Source organism: Micropterus salmoides, unplaced genomic scaffold, assembly GCF_014851395.1.
Source record: "Micropterus salmoides isolate LMB-PRFRI ecotype aquatic unplaced genomic scaffold, ASM1485139v1 Ms_hic_scaffold_22, whole genome shotgun sequence".
In the NCBI taxonomy this organism is placed as follows: Eukaryota; Metazoa; Chordata; class Actinopteri; order Centrarchiformes; family Centrarchidae; genus Micropterus; species Micropterus salmoides.
Window position 1 is genome coordinate 9,377,217 of NW_024041373.1, and position 20,435 is coordinate 9,397,651.

At 43.0% G+C, this 20,435-nt stretch overlaps 1 protein-coding gene across 9 annotated transcripts in view; it reads left to right on the forward strand.

The window, feature by feature from the left end:
- Positions 1-20,435, forward strand: part of LOC119916954 (signal-induced proliferation-associated 1-like protein 2) — a 75,874-nt gene that overhangs the window by 2,923 nt on the left and 52,516 nt on the right. The window contains exon 2 of one of the 9 annotated variants that reach the window (XM_038736950.1): positions 13,480-13,693. The exons of the other annotated variants lie outside the window; for them this stretch is intronic. The gene's annotated coding sequence lies outside the window, so the exon portion shown is untranslated. The remainder of the gene's footprint in view (positions 1-13,479; positions 13,694-20,435) is intronic. 9 annotated transcript variants of the gene reach the window in all.

Here is a 20,435-nt window from a genome sequence, read left to right on the forward strand (position 1 = left end):
CTGTGAGCCTTTGTTTTGATTGCAGTCTGGATTTATGGAAGGATTTAAGCCCACTCATCACTGTCAGGGAAAGCACAGATGCCATCATTAGGTTGATGTTATTTTATGAAAGGATCCCCATGTCCACTAGGGGACTGTTTGTGATGGATGTGGGTGGTTCAATGTTCATAGTGGTGCAACGGATCACAAAAGTCACAGTTCAGTTTTGATTCACAGATTGGATTGGAAAGATAGGGTTAAATTTATTTATAATGCGCCTCTTCGGCTCTGATGTAGCTTCCTCTCTTAACTGCGGTCTGTTGCACCACTAAATATTCATAATGGGTACCATACAGACCAAAATATGTCTGTCGTTTGATTTGGGATATTGGTTAGATTTGTTACATTGCTGATCACTTAAGAGCTCCAGAGCTATCTGCCTCATCAGTGCTGACAACATTTCCTGTTAGTTTGGGAGATTAAAACTTAACAGTAAACCTTCCTCATTATTTTCCGAATTAAGGTTGAAACATGGTTGCGAATGAATCGTGCGACTTTCACTGCTCCAGGGTCTGCGTGTTGGGGTGTGTTGGTGTCATTCATCATTGATGTCTGCACTGCACATTATACGACTTCTCATGTGCAATCAATGTAACAGCATTAAGGACGCATGTTTAACAGCTTGCTTAGGCGCTAGCGTATGTCAGCATGCATTCCAGGAAAATGCAGGAAGATGCCAACAGCCCTTCACAGCACTACTATTTCCACTCTTTATGTGATATGCACAAATGAGATGTTATGGCCTCTGACGTGTTTCCTGAGGACATGTGGATTGGTGTCCCTCATGTGCTGCTTTTCCTTGTTTATTTTTCTGTATCTAGTAGATGAATGTTAATCTGACCACACTGATGAGGTTAAGCCTTATAGTAGATACAGCAGATGGATGCTGTGTTTGGTCAGATGTAATGCCTGCCATTTAAAGGCATTTTATAAAGGGATTTAGTAAGAAAAATTGGCTATATGGCTACAGTAGCTCATCCCTTGTGACTTGGACATTTTGTATCTGTTCTGTTCTTTATTTTCCCACTGTCTTGCCTCTCTACCAGTGGCTTGCTGTTGTGCCAGGTACATTTGAGTGAAAAAGCAGCGCCCCGGCTTGCGAGGATGGAGCAGACGGTATAGTGACCGAAGTCAAATGGGGATTGCGCCTTTACTGGTGAGGACCCTGTCAGCCTTTGGTGACACAGCCGAGCTGCTAAAGGACTGAGAAGGAGGTGGCAGAGGTTAGGAAAAGGTTTGAGCCATGACTGCTGGCTCATGCGTAGCTGGACCAATTATGGAAAAGATGAGCCACTTTTTAACAATGACCTTGAAACCCCACTAAGGCAAGGATTATATTTCCGCGTTTGCGAGTACTCTAGGGTCCGCGTGACAAAAAAATCGTCATCAAAGGGGGTATGCGTAGGGTCTGTGCGGACGTCCACATGTCTCCCGCTTTTTTGTGACCGCACGGCGCTACCAGGGCACCAACCAAGCTACTGCGCAAGTGTGGAACGTGTCCGCCAAGCTGACTGCAAAAAGTAGTATAAACAGAAGTAGTCCGCGTCCACTCCCGAGTATATTCGAGGCTTATGCCTCATCCTACACTGACATATGATAGAGCTACAAATGACCTTAACTGTGTGGTGGTGGCCTACACTGATGTTGTCCTGACAGTCAACAAAGATGTAACTGTAAGATATTTTTACTACTGAAAGAAAATCAATAATCCTCCAGATAATCTTGTGGATCAGTTGCCATTTGCTCACCCACTGGTTATTTGTCAAAATAATACTTTAAAAAAAACTACAGCTTGGTCATTAAGTTAAAAAGCAAAATGGAGTCAAACCACAACCTTATGGCTATACATCTTGTTCCAGGTGTGAATGGAAAATAGTTATATTTAGCCTAGCGATTTTTTTATCCTTTAAAGACAAAGTTTAGCCAGTGCACAGCAGTGCAAAATACCACTTGTCTGAACTGTGAGCAGGGGAGGATCAGTCTTTGTTTCACCAAGCCAATCATTTAACAGTGTCACTCAAAATAAACATCATGTTTATGCATTATGGATTTGCAATAGTCAAGCATATAGGAAAATCTGTCTTGCCAAGATGAATTATGTCTGCACCTCTTGTTCCCTTAGGGACTCATTAGTGTCCGTATCAAGAATGTTGGGCAAAAGGCCACTGAAAGTTGCTGACCCTCCTTACATGTTTTGTCTGCGTGTCTGTCACTGGGCTACAATGGAGAGAATGAGTGCTGGCCAGTCATTAACCCGATTGCCACTGAGTCCAAGGACCCGTCGTGACCCATGGGGTTAACTCAGTCTGTGTTCCCCTCAGTGGGCCCAGACAATTGGGACAGCTGACCTCTGTGGTCTCAGCCTGACTCCAATGGGAGATAAGGAGGGATTTGGTTTACTGTCGGTGTGCATACCTCCTTCCTACTTTAGCGAAAAAGAAAGGGCCTGTTTGAATAAGCCGACATGACTGGGTGTGGGTGAGTCCAGACTGCATGCCATTATGGCCTCTGTAGACTTTCTCTCTCTGTGTTTCTGTCTATTCATTCTTTGAACAACCACCTTTGTAAAATGTCAGGGATGGAATTTCAAAATGTCCAAACTTAGATACAAGAAGAGGTGTAAAATAAATCAATATATGTATAAATACAGGAAAATATGTAAATCAAGCCATAAGTCCCCACCCTGCCCCACTCAAACAATCCCTTTCCAACAAGAATGATAAAATGATCAATAAAGAGTTAAGTTGGATGTTGGACAGGATGGATTGGTGCCTGGATCATTTTACACTTTATTACTTCACTTTATTGTGTATTTTCATGTATTGTTCATATGATTATTTATTTCCCAATATTTATTTATGTAATGTTAGCCATGTTGGAGTCCTCAAAGGTACAGTTTACTAAACCTATAGTCATCAAATTTAGGCCAGTACTTCACAAAGCCCCCAATGCAAACATCTGCGCCCTTGACTGTAAATCAACCCTGGGTAAGGCAAGGAGCAAAGAGCCATCGGATGAGCTGTTTTGAAGCGTAAAAGTACGCTGACTTGTTTCTGATAGAGGTTGATTGTAATTAGCAAGTCAAATGGAGCAGATCCGTGACAGATGTGCCATAAAGTGCTCAGCTTTGGTGTGTTTGCGTGCATGTGTATGGGCCATTGAGGCACACAATATCCTTCACTTAACCTCAGCAGTGCACTGCTGTGCTTCTACACTGTTGTTGAGCATGAGGTTATGTCGAAATTCAATTTAGCATTTCTTCCTTAAGGTATAAATAATATGAGGAAGTAAGAGTAAAAGAAAAGTGTTGTGTTACACAGCTCTATGCTGTTTAAAAGAGGCTGCTTTCTGCTGTTGTGAAATGGCCTATGCTGGCCTGTTCTGCCTTATGTACAGTACTGATGGGAATGTACAAATTTTCTGGGTATCAGCCTTTTTACAGGAAGGAACTTTCTCCTAAACAGTCCATTATCAATTGTGAGAAAATGTCTGTTTATTGTTGATTCCTTTCATGTTGTCAGCTCACCGACATGAGACAAATTACAAAGTGTAGTCATGGTCTGTAGTCTGTCATTGTGTTTTTAAAGGCGCTGACAAAACACATTGGGAGGAAGATGTTATTCTTGTTTGTGTTTTCACTGATCCATAAATCAGTTGATAATTAGTTTAGTTTACTGGATATACTGTATGCAGTTTATACTGGGAATGTCAGAACTATAAGAAAACTTTTGCAGTGGTGTGATGCAATGTATTGGATTTGTTTATTCTTGCATTTGACAGCAGCAGCAAGCCATCAAATTCAAGTGTTGCCTAGCATTCTTCCAAGATGCTTGTTTTTTTTTTTACTTTCTAGAGCTTCCTTTGGTTGAAATAAACATACTTCCTTTCAATGTCCTTGAAATGTAAATATTGTTTCTGTAGTTCAGTTCAGATTGTGAATTATGCACATCATTAAACCAGGACTTTACTGTGTAGCTTTTGTATCCACTTACTGAAGCACAAAAATGCCTGGACATGATGTTGCCTTTGGTCTATTCTTGTAACTTGCTGTTAGCAAGGACATAGTCTTTGACTATTTTAGACAAGCCTGAGATACAGGAGTTACTGGTGTGTATGGGAAATCCTTTCACACAAAGTGGAAGGCTAAAGTAGAGAGGAGCTGAACTGTGCAGGGCTGGCATTCGGCCTTGCCTTTCCTTGTACTCTGGGCTGCTGCTGCAGCGGTATGATGTGTTTAAGGAGCACCGGCCCAGTCAAGCAGAGCTAATTTGAAGCCGGAGTAGTATATTCCATCTCACTTTTTTCCTTCTTTCTATGCGACATCATTTTGACTAGCTTTCCTTTTATGCGATTTGTAAAGGCTGTTGACAGAGGATAATGATCTGGAGTGACAGTGGGCTGTTTATTTATTTATTTTTGCTTCTGTAATCGCACTGTCTGTCAATGTGGAAGAGATCAACTTGCCCCCTCCTACCCTCTGCTGAAGTGCATTGAAGGCTTCTGTGGATGTTTGGAGGGTAGCCGCAGGGGGTGGGACGCTGTGGGAACCAGATCTAGAGGAGTAGTACATTTGACACTGAATGCTAGCCTTTATATGGGTTTACTGCCTTAAAAGAAGAAGGAGCAAAGGAAAAGGAGATTACGTAACACAGTCAAGCAAACAGTATTAGGATCCCACAGTCAAGCTAACACTGTTAGGATCCCAACAAGAGGTTTCTGTACAATGCCTAGCAGTTGCAATGCGTGTTCAGTCAGTGCTTACTGGAACCTCTCTAAAATGTAAACACGACTGTAGGGCCACATACAGTTCAGCACTGAGCTGTGTGGGTTCGGGCCAAAACACAACGAACACACAACTGCTGAATACTCAGCCAGGTGTTGTATATCTGACCACAGGAGCAGCTGTGTAATTACACTGTTCTTATCTGTCTAAAGATAATGTGTGTTTAGGTGGAGCACACAAACTCCAAAGGTCAGAGGTCAAAGTACGCTTCCAACTTGTTGACATTGTAATATATTTACTTTAATATATTTTCTGAAAGTTTAAAGTTTTCTTTCCTTCACACTGATTCCACAGTTTGCATGGCTGAAGTCTTTGCCGTGCACATACATATCATAAAAAGGCAGAAATCTTGCTGATATAAACACATTTCTCCCAATCCCCCTCTCCCGGATTCTTTTACATGGCCCTATAGATATCACTTTAAAGCAGAAAGCCAAACATTATCAGGTTAGTTAAGCGCATATAACCACACAGATTCTCATCAGGTCACACACGAAGATCCATTCTCTGAGACGGTGACATTTGACTTTTCTGGGGGAGTGTAAAGAGAGAACTGAGCATAGGTTAATTGTTTCCTGTCATTTTGTTTAATTTTTACTCAAAGGCAGTCTGAGGTCCCTGAGGAGACTTCTTGCTTTCCCCCAGACTCTGCTCAAATAGAGTCTATTCCCTGGTTAGTCCAAGTTGCTCTGTTTGTCAGCTTCATGGATTGCTGCTGCACCACTGCTTTGTCACCTCAGTGTTTTTGGTGTTGCAATGCAGAATCAACAACATGCCCATGGCTTGCTTTATGCTGTAGAATATGATGGGTTAGCAAATATTTTCTTTCTATAATTGCTGACAAAAACACACACTGAGCCATGAGCGTCTGCTTGATAAGATTTTGCCCCAGGGAGTCCCATACTGGAAGACTGAGGTTGTTATTGATTTAGTATTGGATGGTATTATTGGCTGTGCTTACTCTGGGACAATAGAAATGATGAGAATGTTTCATATTTTGATTCTCAAGGTCAGACATAAACCCAGCAGACAACCAAATGCTAAAGGACTCTTTGTCTCTCTTATTAACCATAGAGATTATATCTGATTGATCCATCTTACCAAACCCTGCGGGATATAACGCTGCATATGGAATCTACCTAAATGAAAGCAAGACTTTCCTCTTGATTCCTCCGGGCTGGTAACCCTGAGTGCATGTTGCACCTCTGCTAGTGCCTGGTGCTTTCTCCAATGCTGCCATCTTGGTGACATTCTTCAGAGCCTGCTGCAGTTTAGAGATAAGGAAGTGAGGAATAAGGAAAGCTTGAGCGTATTTGGGATTCTGTTGTAAAGTCTTGCCAACTCTGTGATTAAGGACAGACACCTTCCTGTGCACATTTTTCATCTTGTGCCTGATCTTTGCTTGAGTGAGGTGGAAATACATTTAAAGATCTAGCTCCAGCTCTTTTTAAGTCATTCTGAATTACATAAATATTAATCCAGTGGACTTGTTTGTGAATTCACCAGTCTGAGAAAATGCTTCAGTATGCAATACAAACATACTCCTCATGACTTTTAGGAGGTTTGTTTTCCATCCACCCTCCATTCTTTGTACACTCCCCTCCCCCCTTCATAAGATCACCTCATTAGATCGTTGGCCTCGATCAGTTCTAAAAGTCAGAGGTCACTCGATCACTCGGGGCCCTCATGCCAGGTTGGATCACTGCACTTCGCTCCTGGTGGAAGGAATGAAGTCATCCGCACTCATCTCCCTGGACACTTTTTTCCTCATTTAGCATTCAGGAAGGGGGATGGTAAGATGGTGGTGTAAAGAGGTTTGAACAAGCGCAGAGAGAAAATGTGGAGGCAAAAAAAAGCATTCGTATCCTTTCCTCCTCTCATAACACTTTTTATTGGTTTTAATGTTCATGTGTGTGTGCAGAGATATTTAGCAGGAGATAATGATGATGACCAGTTGACTGGAGGAATGGGATATTACTGTATGTGATGGAGTGTTATTTATTTATTTATTTTGTTTATTGGCAGCTGACTCCTCTCTAAATCAGTGAGATCAAGGATGTGCTGATGAGTGGCAGTACAGAGGGCAGCAAATTTTACAGCGCAGAATTCCCCTTGATGCTTTGTAATGCCATTGACATCATTAATCTCTACATGAAGACGCATTGTGTGTGTGTGTGTGTGTGTGTGTGTGTACACGTGGGTATCTGCGCGTGCATTGAGTACATTTGTTTACATTGATTCATAGGTGCGCGTGTGTGGGTGGCTCTCGGTGGGAGGTTAGTCTTTGACACCCTTTTAGCTGCCACACCTCCCTGAAACACACCCACCGCATGCCATGCCAGCTGCAGCTGTTGTGCCTCAATGCTAGAGATGTAGAAAATTCCTCTCACTCTGCAATTAGAGCTGCAGATTGCTGAATAGCACACATTGCGATGTCCTAAAATTGCACTTGGTCCCCTTTCTACTCCCTCGAACACTGAGTAAATAGAAACTGATGAGAGGGAATCATGCCTACAAGTTGACAGATTGTGTTTTGTGCAGGCTGTTCCTTGTGATGTGCTGTTACCCCGGCTAAAGAAACCAAAAGGGTGGAAAAGGGCCTCATTGATGGGGTGGGTTTCTCACGCCTGACTGAGAATGTTCGCTTTCCATCGAGTCAAGTGGTGCATTGTGATTCAACCAAAGAAATGCAAATATATAGAACAGATGTACTATTTCTTTTTTCCCCCTTTGGCAGGAGTAATCCCTCACTCCGGTGGAGATTGTGTTGGGTGCAAGGCTAAAGTGTTAACAAGGGAAAAGCCATGTCACCCTGGCACATGTGATGGCTGCCTGCCTTTCAGGGCCTTTTCGCAATAAGGCTAGATGCTCAGGATAGATAAATGGAGGCTTTTGTGCCCTTTGCCAGAGGGAGAGCCACACAATGAAGGACACACACAGAGCAAAGTCTTTTCCAGAGAAAACAGCTAAAAGCAGCATTTCTACAGTCCCCCCCTCCCTTGTCTCTTTCACTCCCTCCTCCACTTTCTCCTGTCTCTCACTCTTACTCGCTTCTCGAATCTTTTCCTCCTCCGTGAGAACTGAACCTTGCTCCCATAATGTTTCCATAAACTGGTGGAGGGAATGGAAATAACTCGGACCATTTCCCATTGCCTCCCTCCATCCACAAACCCCCCGCTAGCAGTCTCTTTACAGGGCCATGGACAGTACATAAGTACACTACCATTAATGAGCCACTGTGTTTTACACTGCTCTGAGCCCTAGCAGAGTGCACATTTAAGGCATCTTGTACACCCTGGACACGGCAGCCTTAATATAGCTGTGCTACTGCTACTTCATCAGGCATTACCAGACTCCTCCACTAACAGGACTGCATTGAACATCATAGAGGTCAAATTGGCCTTCTGACTGGGATTTAAAGTACAACTAAACATCCTTCAATATGGCCAGGAGATGGGCTTACTGTCTCAGAATTACTAGTCGTCGTACTCCTCTTCCTCTGCTATAACCTATCATCTCTTTTTATTCATGTTTTCTCCCTCCTTTCATTCATCTTTTGTGTGATTTTTACCTTTCAGTATAGCTGTTATTTCTCAGTCCCTATTTTTCCACTCTCTTTTCTCTATTCCTTGCTATTCCCCTTTGTGACTTATGGCAAGTTGTTTTCTTAACTGTCACAATGTGGCTGTCTGGGGTTTTACATGTACATTTGCATGTCGGTTGTTGCTTACATCTGTAGACCATTCTGCCAGGACTTGGCAATTTCTCATGTGGGTGGCTGCCCTGGGAACAGATGTTTTTGATGCCACTTGTAGGGGGAAAGCTTTGAAAGTGACTCCATAAAAGACATGCCAGCTGCATGACAAACCAGGGCTGCCTATTTCTCAGGAACTCTGTCGGAGCCATATCTCTCTGAGCTCTGGAAACATGGCCTGTGGAGAATAAGAAGAGTTTTCACTTAATCAGACTGTTCCCTTTGGAGAACTTCATTAATTACAGGAGGAAGTTGTTGCACTGGAACATATGTTCCAGATGGCCACGGACTTCACTTGGAGAAAAAGTGCCTTTTCTTGTTATAATTTTGGTATCTAGAACTTAGTCAGATTTTCCCTTCTCAGACTTCATCTGATTCTCACTAGCCACACCTACAGGATATCACCAGGTTGATACATTTATGAATGTAACTGTTGTCAGACTGCTTGCTTGTTTGTGGTATTGCTTTCCACTTCTCTATCTATGTGGTGCAGGCATCTGGCAACCTGCATGGTCATCGAAAATCACTGGCAACCTTGCCCTTTCTGCTGTTAACAATATGGTTTCAAGTGTCAACTTCTCCTTTGCTTCCTTACTGCCTGCTCCCTCTGCACACATCCGTAGAGCAGCACTCCTGATCTGGCTCTCAGTGCACCCTGTCCTGCCAAACTTCCAATGAAAAGCAGCTCTCTGGCCAGTGATTATTATTCACGTGCTAATTTTAGCCCCTGCAATTGTCAAAAACCCTTATTATGTGCCCAGTGGATGAAGCACGTCATCGTTATGTGCTGAACCGGAACTCTTGGTGTCTGCCAACTTTTGCCAAAGTATTGTTTGAAGGTTGTGGAAGTAATGCTGGTACTCTGCCCCAGGGGTTTCTTACAGATGTTCCTAGGTAATGAAAGAGCATGTGCAAAACTGCAAAATATTAACAAGACTTGGATGAGCAGTTAATTACTGAAGACATCCTCAGTGTGTGAGTGTTGTTCAAAAATGAATACATGAGTTTGCTCTGCAGTGTGATTACAGCAGCAGAAATTAAGTTTCCTTTATCTGGGATGGATCGAGATAAAGTTGTTCACATCAATGACGGAATGTTTTCAAAAGCACTGTGTTTTGAAACTCTGGTTTCCAAGCTTTTAGGTATGCAACCCCTTGAAATGATGCAGTATCCAGTGTCACCACTTGTGTCTGGCCATGGGCTAGTGAACATGATAGAGTTGTTTCCTTGTTTATTTGAATATAAGGGAACTTATAAGCACACGCTTTCCTGCTTTCTTATTCTGTTAATTATCTTGTGACCCCTCAGATTTATCTTGCGACCGCTTGGTGGGTCCTGACCATCTTGGTTCACCTTTGTATCGACTAATGACTTTGTCCACATGTTTTATGATGTTGCTTTGTGTGCTTGAAACTCTGCAACCCTGTCTTCACCAGATCAGCACTCATCTGTGCGCTCTCTGCTCCTCTTCTTTCCCTCCCTCAAATTTCCGTCTTTGTTCTGGGAATGTCTGCTGTCACTCACGGCTGTCATATGCAAAAAGTTGCCTAGCAACACCATAGAGGGATGCAAAGTCAGTGTTTACTTTCCGCCCCCTCACCTCATGTGCCCACTACCCCCTTCTCTTTCACTCTCTTCCTCTGTCGTAGAGATGGGGTGGCATGGGAGGCTAGTGGAGGCAGCTCAGCCTCCTGCTCTCTGATGAATTCAGACAACAGATACAGAACAAACTGAGAGGAGGAGAAGAGGGGGCGGATAGGGGAGTGACATTCGGAGATTCTCTGTGTGCCTGTTGCCTGCCAGCTGATATTCCTCTCTTACTCTCTGCAGGAGGAACAGGCCATTTCCCCAAACAGCTCCACTCCCACTCTGCATAACTAAGGAGAAACTCTTACCACAGCATGCAGTTATCAGCGGGACTAAAAATACTGGACAGCAAATGTATCACATGCCTGGCTATCGTCACACTCATGAAAGAGAGCTCAATCTAAGCGGATACAGGTGCCTTTCATTCTCAGTGGATTATTAAATGTCCCCTGGTGGAAGCAATCAGGCAAAAGCCCTTGTTCCCTGCCAAAATGTGCTGTTTTAACTCATTTAGTACTGTGATTGTAAAGCAAGCCTCAATGGCTTCCACACTACCATGCTGAGTTTGGTTGTCTTTCAGGTTGATGGTAGAATTACAAGAGTCACCCTCAAGGTTGTTTTCCAGAAAGAATAGGCTCCGCTACAGATATAATATAAGAGGTTGTGGTTTAACACCCAACTAGAATCTCCACAACAGTGTTGACTATACATGTATTTTGATCAGACCTTGCACACAGTTTTTGGGGAATATGCGAAATGCTCATATTCACTTGGCAGAGCGTTAGATGAAAAGATTGATACCTTTCCCCTTACTGTACAATAAATATGAAGCCACAGCCAGCAGCCAGCTTTGCTTAGTATAAAAATACACTATCAAACTCAAGTATAAACATAAACCTTTCTCTTATTCAAAAGTAGACATTTCTCAAATGTCTTGTCATGACAGAGAAATCACCAGAAACGTTTTGTCCTTTGTATCTGAATTCCTATGTGAATAACAACAGCAAATCATACTTTTAAGTGAATAAAAACAATCTTCTACCACTAAAAGTACAAGTAAAAGTGAGTTCTTTTTGTTATATGTTAGCGTGTTTAATCATACTGAGATTTCTTTTAAATAAGTCAAAACTCTGCACAGAACTTGAAAGATGACCTGTGGACAAGGTTTTTTTAGTGTTTGTGAATGTAGGTCGTTCTGCTTGTATATCTGTTTGTGTAATGACTACCCTCGGCATGTAAATTACCCATCAGACCCGGTCGTCCATGTGCAAATGAGCAGCGTTTGTGGGATTGTGTGTTTCTCCACAGGCCTTGCTGCACATATGTGTAGGCTGATGAATAGTTTGTCTGTTTGCTGGGATGCAGTGACAAGAACTCTTAAGTGTTACCTCCTGGGGCTTCCCACTCTTCAAATAAAACTCTTTCCTTCCCCTCAACTCAAATCAAAGCTGAGAACCTGCCTGCAGAGGCTACATCAAAGCAGACTGTGGCACAAAGACCTATACTTGCCATTCACTCGGCTTGATTAAAGTCTGTCATTTCCTGCTATTAACATGCTCCCACCTCCAACAAGAAACAGACAGAGTGAAGCAGTCATCAGGAAGTGGTTAGAATGACACTGTTTTCGTGTTTTTTACAATTAAGCTCTGTGAAACTCAATTATGTTGCACTATACAAGAGAAATATATCATCAAAACTCAATTACCTCACAGAGCTGTTCTTTATTTAGCTTTTATGGGTCCAAGGAGGGTTGACTCGGAAATAACTGGCTTCCCATAAACATACTCGCACACATTCATACCTAGTACTTGCAAAGCAAAGTGCAGTTTGTTTTAACATTGGCCATCGAGCAGCTCCTATGCAGTAGTTAAAAGTGCCTTGCTCAGAAGTGCCTCAGTGGTTGTTAAGAAGGGTTTTACTGGTCCCCGCACCCACATTTCACCTACTGGCTGACAGATTTTCAGTCATAAACCCTTTTAGTCACAAGACTAACTCCATGTTGTGACCAAGCTGACCTCCGACATCAACAAACACCTGATCGAACACTAAATGTCAGCTGACATTGCCTAATGGTGACCGCAAGGACAACAGCTTACAGCCAGCTGATCTGTGCTTGCATAAGAGGAAATAACTGTATGTGAAATCCACAAAAGTACACAGTGATAAGTTATTAATAAATCTTTGAAAAATGAACTGAGAATATGTCTGCTAAAGAAGTTTAAACTGTTTGATCACTCAGTGGCTGGCATCTGCTCTTCAGACTAGCAAGTTGTTGTTTTTAACAATTTTATATGGGTTCTCCTGTTTTTTCTTGTTCTTTTTTTTTTGTGTTTGCTTTTGCCAAAGCAAAGCAAACCTTTATAGTGCCATTTGCTACTTTTCAATAGTCCACTTGACTTTTCTCCGCCAAGCAGGTGCAGAAAGTACATGAATGTTAGCGGTCGGCTTGCTGTCAGCTGTAGTCTTTGATGCAGTGCCTCACATCTTCTGATAAAAGCTGCACTCGGACACACTGCAGTCAGTCTGCATTGGTGCTAGTTCTTTGGCTTGGTGTGTGGAGGCCCTTAAACCCACAGCTGTTTGCAGTGAAGCATTGAAGAGTAGTGCCCTGCAGAAATGAACCTCCTTTTTTCCTACATTTTCCCCCCTTGCTCTTCGGTTCATCACAGCCTTTCCCCTCCCTACATCCCTCCTGTCTGCTGCTCTGGCCTCTGCTGAAGGTATAAATATGCAGGCTCAGCATATGGCATGTGGCTAGAGGGATTATCAGTTTAAAAAGAAGGCAATTCCCCTCTCTGGCCGTGTCCTTCTCCACTTATCATAGTGCGTTTTAAGGTGGCCATACTGGCTCTGTTTGTCAGACAGACCTTTGTGCCAGGTTCATAGGACAGGGACGGATAAGTAGATTCCTCCATCTCCTGCTGCTCCAAATGTCGGCCATCGCAAGAAACTTTGAAGGTCACAGGCTTGACCTGGGCATCTTTTCCCGGGAACAATAGCTTCCCCCCGTTCTTTTTCTTTCTTGTTCTTCCTGTCAGCCAAGTTCTGAATGTCACGGTCCACCCCTTCCCCCCAACCACCAACACCAATACCCAGCAGTCTTTCTCCCCCCACCCAGCACAGCCACCTACTTTCTCTTACATATGCTAATGTTGCAGTCTCATTCATTCTGTTGGTTGCTCTGTCACAGGGGGAGGGAGCGGGTCGTGAGCATTAACGGGCAGCTGTATGCATTTTGCTAAATTGTCTCCCCAATGGCTGCCAGACTTGTCCTTATTTTACTCTCTACTTCTTTTTCTTCTATCTTTCTCCCCAGACTAGTTATTGGAGCAGAAGGAAGCGTTGCTATTGTTTATTTTAGAGGCTTTCTGCTGTGAAGTGTGGCGGCTTTCTCTCAACAAGTGGCTGATGGATTTAATGCACTTGGATATCATTTCCACAGTGAGCTCATTACCACAGTGGCTCACAGGGCTTTGTGTCCACTGCTCTTAGGATTTATGGCTCTGATGAAAAAGGACTCACTTAATCAGGTAAGCATGGCAAATCTTGATATCTAATGTTGGTTTGCATGTAATGACCTCAAAGGAAAAAGTGTAAAGGCTAGATAATGCATTTTGACCTCACTTACATTTATGTGTAGAATACACATTCTATAAAGTCTTATTTTTAGATGAAGGTATGTATGGTCTAGCCTGTGGTTTGTATCAAAGCAGGAATTTGTGAGTGTGCATCTCTGGCAGACGCTGCACAGAAGGTTCTTGCGAGGTGAATAAATGAGTGATTCATCTGTGTATCGGTGCTTACTCCTGTCCTCCCTGCAGTTATTTTGCACTTGCCTCCCCCGGTTGACTAAACCTTATTCTGTGTCAGCTGTAGAGCTTCCAGCTGCTGCCCAGAAGTCCAAATTGTCTCTCTTACACCAGATTAATGTCAGCAACACCTGGCCAAGTGTGAACAACTTTGAAAAGAAAATGAGTACAGCTGAAATGAGTAGAGGAGGGAGAGATGCTTAGTGGCATGGATGCGTTCTCAGGTCACTCTGCTGGTCAGCATTTCTACATGCTGCTCACTGAATGACTTGTGTGAATGTGTTCGTGCTTCAGTGGGTCGGTTCTCAACGGTATCGCACAGCTTACCTACTTCCCTCCTCTGCTGCCCTGTATCTCTGTGATAATGTGACAATGTGGACTCTGACTGACCTCAGCAGAGGAGCAGAAGCATGGATGTTCTCAGAGCTTTCCAATCTGAACTCCTCACAACTTTTTTAACAGCTTCCCTTTTACAAGATGAGAGCACTCTTCGCACCATTTCTCTCCTGCTCCTTGTTTTCTCTGTCTCCTTTCCCTGAAAGTGCACTCCACTGACAGGCCGCCATTGGTATGGAGGTAGCAGGGTAAGCAGCAGGCTGCTGGGAAGCAGCGGGGGGGGGTGCTCATGGATATATGTGCTGGTTTATTCTGGAGGCCTGCTGGGCCACATCAACCCTGCACGTCCCTTTCTGTCTCACCGTTGCAGTGAAGGCCGGCGTGGCTAGGCCAAGTTCGGGGGACAGATGGTCCCTTTTGGAGAAGGGCCACCACACAGCGCTCTCTGTTCGTGGGGCTTCGCTGGAGCAGCCAAGAACAAACACGGCCTCCTTCTGCTGGGAACATACAGGAGCTTCAGTCTGTGCGACCTCAATAGGGTCTGGGAGTGACATCTAAAACTATGCATGTGTATTTTGGGTGTGATACTAATGCTGGTTGTTACATAATGTTAACTGACATACAACTAAGTGCTTTTTGATAGCACTGCTAGTCTATTTGTAATAACCGTGTGTTCCATTAGTCATATTAGTCAGTCTTCATTAATTTTGTATCAGAAAAGGGGCTCTGTACGTTATCCTCTGCCAAGTTTATACCATCGCTTAAATCTTTCAAGTTAGTGCATTGTGTGTCTCTGTTGACCGCAGTGCTTGTTCTCTATTCTCATGTGTATAAACAAGGAAAATCTGTTGTCCTGTCTATTTTAATTCTCAGATCACCCTGAAACAACTAAAGGACAATGGCAGTGTGCTGCCTGGCAGGCGCTGGGCTGATAGCCAGCTGGCAGGGCAACGGGGTAGGAGACTCCCATTTTCAGTAGAGCCAGGAGGAGGGCTGCCTCTCTCCCGCACTACCTACAGCCAGCAATACCACTATTGTGCTGTTTTTATATGAAGCTCCATCCAACTCGAGAACAGGGGCTCTTTTCAAAACACAACTTTGCCGCATAGCTCAGCTCTACACCATGTCAATGTGATTACTTGAAGCTATCATCAGTGCTGTGACTGTGGTTAAGCTTCCACCTGACGGATTGCTGTTCTAATCTTGGCAAAGGTTGTCATTCCAGAGATACAGTGTTAAATTTATTTTATTAATGGCTGTTATCTTAATGCATTATCTGACGTTGGAATTTAGAAACAGCACAACTGATGCACAAGGTGTATTTTATGTTTGCTCTAGAAATACTGTTACAGGTGACTTGATGAATAAAGTATAAGCTAGACTGCAACCAACCGATAATAGTCTGGTCTCTAAAAACACTTTTAAGGACATCTGTTGTGGATATTTACTGAGCACACAGCATGTCAAAACACTACTTGGTGAAGAGGCATAAATGTTGTAGTTGAACCCTTTTTAAATTCATAGCATCAGAACATGCTATGGTGCTTCACCATACAAGATAAAAGTTATGTGTGCATTCATAATATGTGGATCAGTATACACATAATTAGATTTACTTTGACTCTCCCTTCTCCTCATTCCTTAGCTGCTATACAAAGTAATGGTGTTCGAAACCACTCTCTTCTGGCAGACCCCGTTTCTTTGTCTGTAACGGAGCATATGGTAGATATTATGAGATTTGAATGTGTGCAGGAAATGAAAAGAATTTACCGCAGTTTTTGTTGGGTAAATACTTACTGTTCCCTGAACCAAGAGAAATGAAGTCAGATCGTGGGTGACCCCTGTGCTTTAGACATTCCAGGTGGAGCTACTGCTACAGCACGAAGCAGAGCAGACTGAGGGGTGCACTGGTGTTGGAAAACAGACTCATGTCCATGTAAGCTGGCTCCATGATAAGACAACAGCTAGAAATAACCACCAGCCCATGCTACAAAGTCCACAGCAAAGCAAAGAGCTATCTTTTGTTTAATTTTACACGTCAGCGCACAACTGCTGACAGATGAGGTGCAGCGAGATGACTGTTGGAGGGCAGTGACATCGATTAAGCTCTGTAACCATAGGAGCAGATATAGATATCAGAACATAGCTATATCTCTGTGGCCGCTTTTTTTCCAGCTGTTGTCTGTCTTATCTGTGGAAAGCTGTTAAATTTTCAAGGGCTGTTATGGAAGTATTCAGGTCTTATTCTGGTATGAAGCAACTTCCTTTTTTGCAGAGATTTCTGCCTAGTCTGCTCAATACAGAAGTGAAACAGCTGAAAGGAGTTTTATATAGATCAAAATGTAGACGGAGTATAAATAGTCTCTTTTGAAGTAGCGCTCATGCCATAGACATCTGCCCTTGATCTGTGTACCTGGGGCTCTAACGGGGCATTAGTGAATGTGGGCATTTACCATAGTGCATTGTGAGACCCGACGCCGGGGGAATGATGAGACGGCAAGGGTATATGTTTACTTTGTGCTGTCTGACCTCATTTTTGATCTCTTCTACTGATTGTTCTTCTGCTGTTGGGTCAACTCGGGTCTGTGTGCGCTGAGATGTAAACAAAAAGCCTCTAATCGTATTCCGCTACTTCCGCTGTTCAGCTCCTTTCTCTTTACGAAAGCGCACAGTCATACTTATTGTACCAACACACCTCTCCTTTTGGAGTATTTTCTGTATTCACTTTCTCCTGTGTTGCTGTCATGCACATTATCGTGTAGGTATGAGCTTACCCAATGCCAGGTGAATTGGATCATGTCAGAATGGTCAGTGGTTGTGACAGGACACTATGCTTTCACTTTTGGCTAAAAAGATTTTAGCTTGAAGGGACAGAGTGCACATATGCAGAAGGAGATGAGATTGCTGATGAGTAGTAAAACATGGCGGGACTAAGGCTGATAGACTCAGACTGTATATAAAAAGGTGTAGGCCTACAGTTGTATCTTGTTGAAATGTTTTTACAAAGTCTCGTTCAAAGCATGTGATGAGTTGTTGTTGTTGTTTATATTATTTCCAAACTAAGTAAATTTCACATCAAGATGAATATTTCCGGGGCAACCTTGAATGAAATCCATCCTGTGAACGTGTTCCATGAATACACAAGGAACTAACTGTAGCTCAGCATTTACAGAAACTTGAAATTATCATGTCTGGCCCTGAATCATGGCCCAAATATAAAATACAGAATACGTCAAACATTTGAAACCCTTCTAATGCAAGTAATGAATTAAGTTACTTGGAGTGTTTATTGATTTTTGTGATACCTTCCCTTGTGATAACTAGAAGAATAGTTTTAATGAAAACTGTCCCTCATTTTGGTACACCATAAACGCACACAGCTGGCACACGTTCCCCCTCCTCATATGTACCCCTTCTATGTTTTTAGAAAAGAGTCATCCCTCCATTCTTGTCGACTTTTTGTTTATGTTGAGCAGTACCAGGACCGATTCTAAATCATCTTGTCCCTCCTGTAATATACGCTGTAACTTGCAGCTGGAGCTGGAGCTTGTGCATCCATTCATTTCAACTCTCACCATCAGGACTCACCATCAGGATTTGTGGCATTGTGTCTCTGCGACTTGCAAATTCCTCCCTTGCGCGTGGAGGGACAGACTTCCAGTTACACCCAGAGCTGTATTCAACAAGAGCCTTTGAGGACATGCCACATTTGATGTCAAATTAAGTTTACTGGACCTCATAATGATAGAAATACAGTGATGTGAAGGAGAGAGGGATATGGGGAGTAGTGGGATAATGGTGGATAGAGCATGGTCTGTTTGGTTAGTGACAGTCCTTTTATCCCGTCTAATGGATGATGCTGTCAAATTGCCACCCATCACTTGTGGAGTATTATTTTTTATTCTCTATAGCTTATTACTTATACAACTCCACTTAACCTAGATAAATCTTAGCATATGTGGTTGTTGAATTCCCATCCATGTGAATATTTTCAAAGGATAACTAGGCTGGATATGGTTTGATGTTAGTTTCTACATATCAGACTCGATAAGGCAGCCGGCTGGAACTCATTTCATTGGTTTCCTTACCTCCCACTGAGGGTGTGACCCTCCATTCACACTGGCCATTAAAATCTCAGCGTTACTCCCTGCAGCCAATATTGGCACATCGGGGTGTTCGGTTGGTGGTCTGACCACAATAAGAGAGGGTGGAGTTAGATGATTGGGTTTTTACCGGCTCAGATTTAGTGAGTTATTGCTGTGTACAGGAAGGGGTGAGTTTGGCCATCACTGGCAGGGCTATAGCATCTTTGTTAATTTGAGTGTCAGCTGGTGGGAGATTCTACCCTGTTGTGAGGTTGAATTGTGGGAGCAGCAGATGAAAGAGGAAGAAGCTGAATAGTGCATTTGGTTTTCTTTGGTCCATACTTTTATAGCCTCAGTTGACGTGAGCAGTGGTGCACACGCACACACAATCTCACACAGTGTCCTTTCTGGTTATGGAGGCACTTGGGGACGATTGTATGCCTGGTTTCCCAGGCCCTAGTAATGAACTCTCAAGGATAACATCGCCCAATTAATTGGTTCTGTGGTTTAATTGCACAAATCTCTTTGAGCAAGTTTTGGCAAAACTCCCATCCATTTTTTCCCTGCTCCACCACTTTCACTTCTTTTCTTAACCTCGCATTCTTCTTTTGCTTTAACCCAGTTAAGGTAAAGAATCGCTCCAGTGAAGCAGAAACACAAGTGTTTTCATCAGATTGGAGATACCCGTGTCTGGTTTCAGTAATACACTCCTCCATACCCTTCCTTCTCGGACTGCAAGTGTGATGAATTTAATATCTATCCTGCCCAAAACCATCATGAACACCCCTCCCATTCCCACCGCAAGGTTGGAACAGCTGCTCACAACAGAGGATTGAAAACAGAGCTCCCACTTTCTTTTAAATCAACACTAACACAGTGTGCAATGCAAAATCTGATCGTATTTGAGTGTTTTGTGACATGGAATGTGATTCATTGTTTCTATTGTGAGTTTATTGTGGAATCAAAATGCGGGCAGGGAAGCATAAGCAACGTGCCTTCAGGTTTGTTTGCTTTCCGCTTGGATTTTTTTCCTTCCTCCATGTTAATGATGAACACAGTATGACACATCCAAATGCTTTAACTGGCTGCAGCCTGTCAACATAAAGCAGTAGAAGGCAGGTAACAAGGAACTAAAATAAATGGTATTGTGAATGCACTGAGGACGGGTGAATTTGCTTCAAATTGTCATGCTGCCTGACTATGATGAAGTCCATGAGCTGGAAAATTGGTGTAATCATCTTGGCCTCTAACCTATATTGCACCCTAATTTGGCTGCGGGATGAGATGATGACTGCATCACAGCTTGGCCTCAGCTCTGGAGGTCGAGGTGTCTTGGGGACGAGGCCAGCTACTACTTCCTGCTTACCGAGAGCAGAGGAGCATTAATATGGCTCAATTACACCAGACTTTATTAAAGATAATTGGCCATAATCACAGGTTTGGTTCGCCCCAGGGTGTGAGAGTGGCCCTGCAGCTTGGTAGGGGCTAAATAAATATATTTGACTTTGACCTGAAGTGCAATAGGCTGGACACTGTGACTGATGTGACTGCCTACAAGATGCTGTTGCTTTAGTGAATAATATAACACGATTTTCCGAGAATTGTGCTACCTGAAATGTACCTTTATAAACATGTTAAGCATTGAAAAAGAAGGACTTGGTATTCTTCAGTTCAGTCAGCTCTGAGTGGAGAAATCCTGATGATGATGTGCACAAAATGTGTTTGTGACTTGCATCAAATAGAGCTTTAATGTTAATATATGCAGTGCTGTTTTGTAGAACATCCTTGCATTGAGCATTAATTAGCATACATATTTTTTAACTCTTAGATCAAGTAGATGAGGAGCCAAGTTACTACCCAGTTTGGTCAGTCCATTTCTATAAACATTTGGATCCGGAGGGACTTCCTCTCCATGGTCACAATGACTGTGGTGTAGGAGTCGTAGAAGTGACCAATGAGAAGTTAGTCAGTCTAGTGAGCCTGTCAGAGTTCATGCCGTGTGTTCATACAGTCTATGCGTGTGTCCTGCTCGAATGAAATGG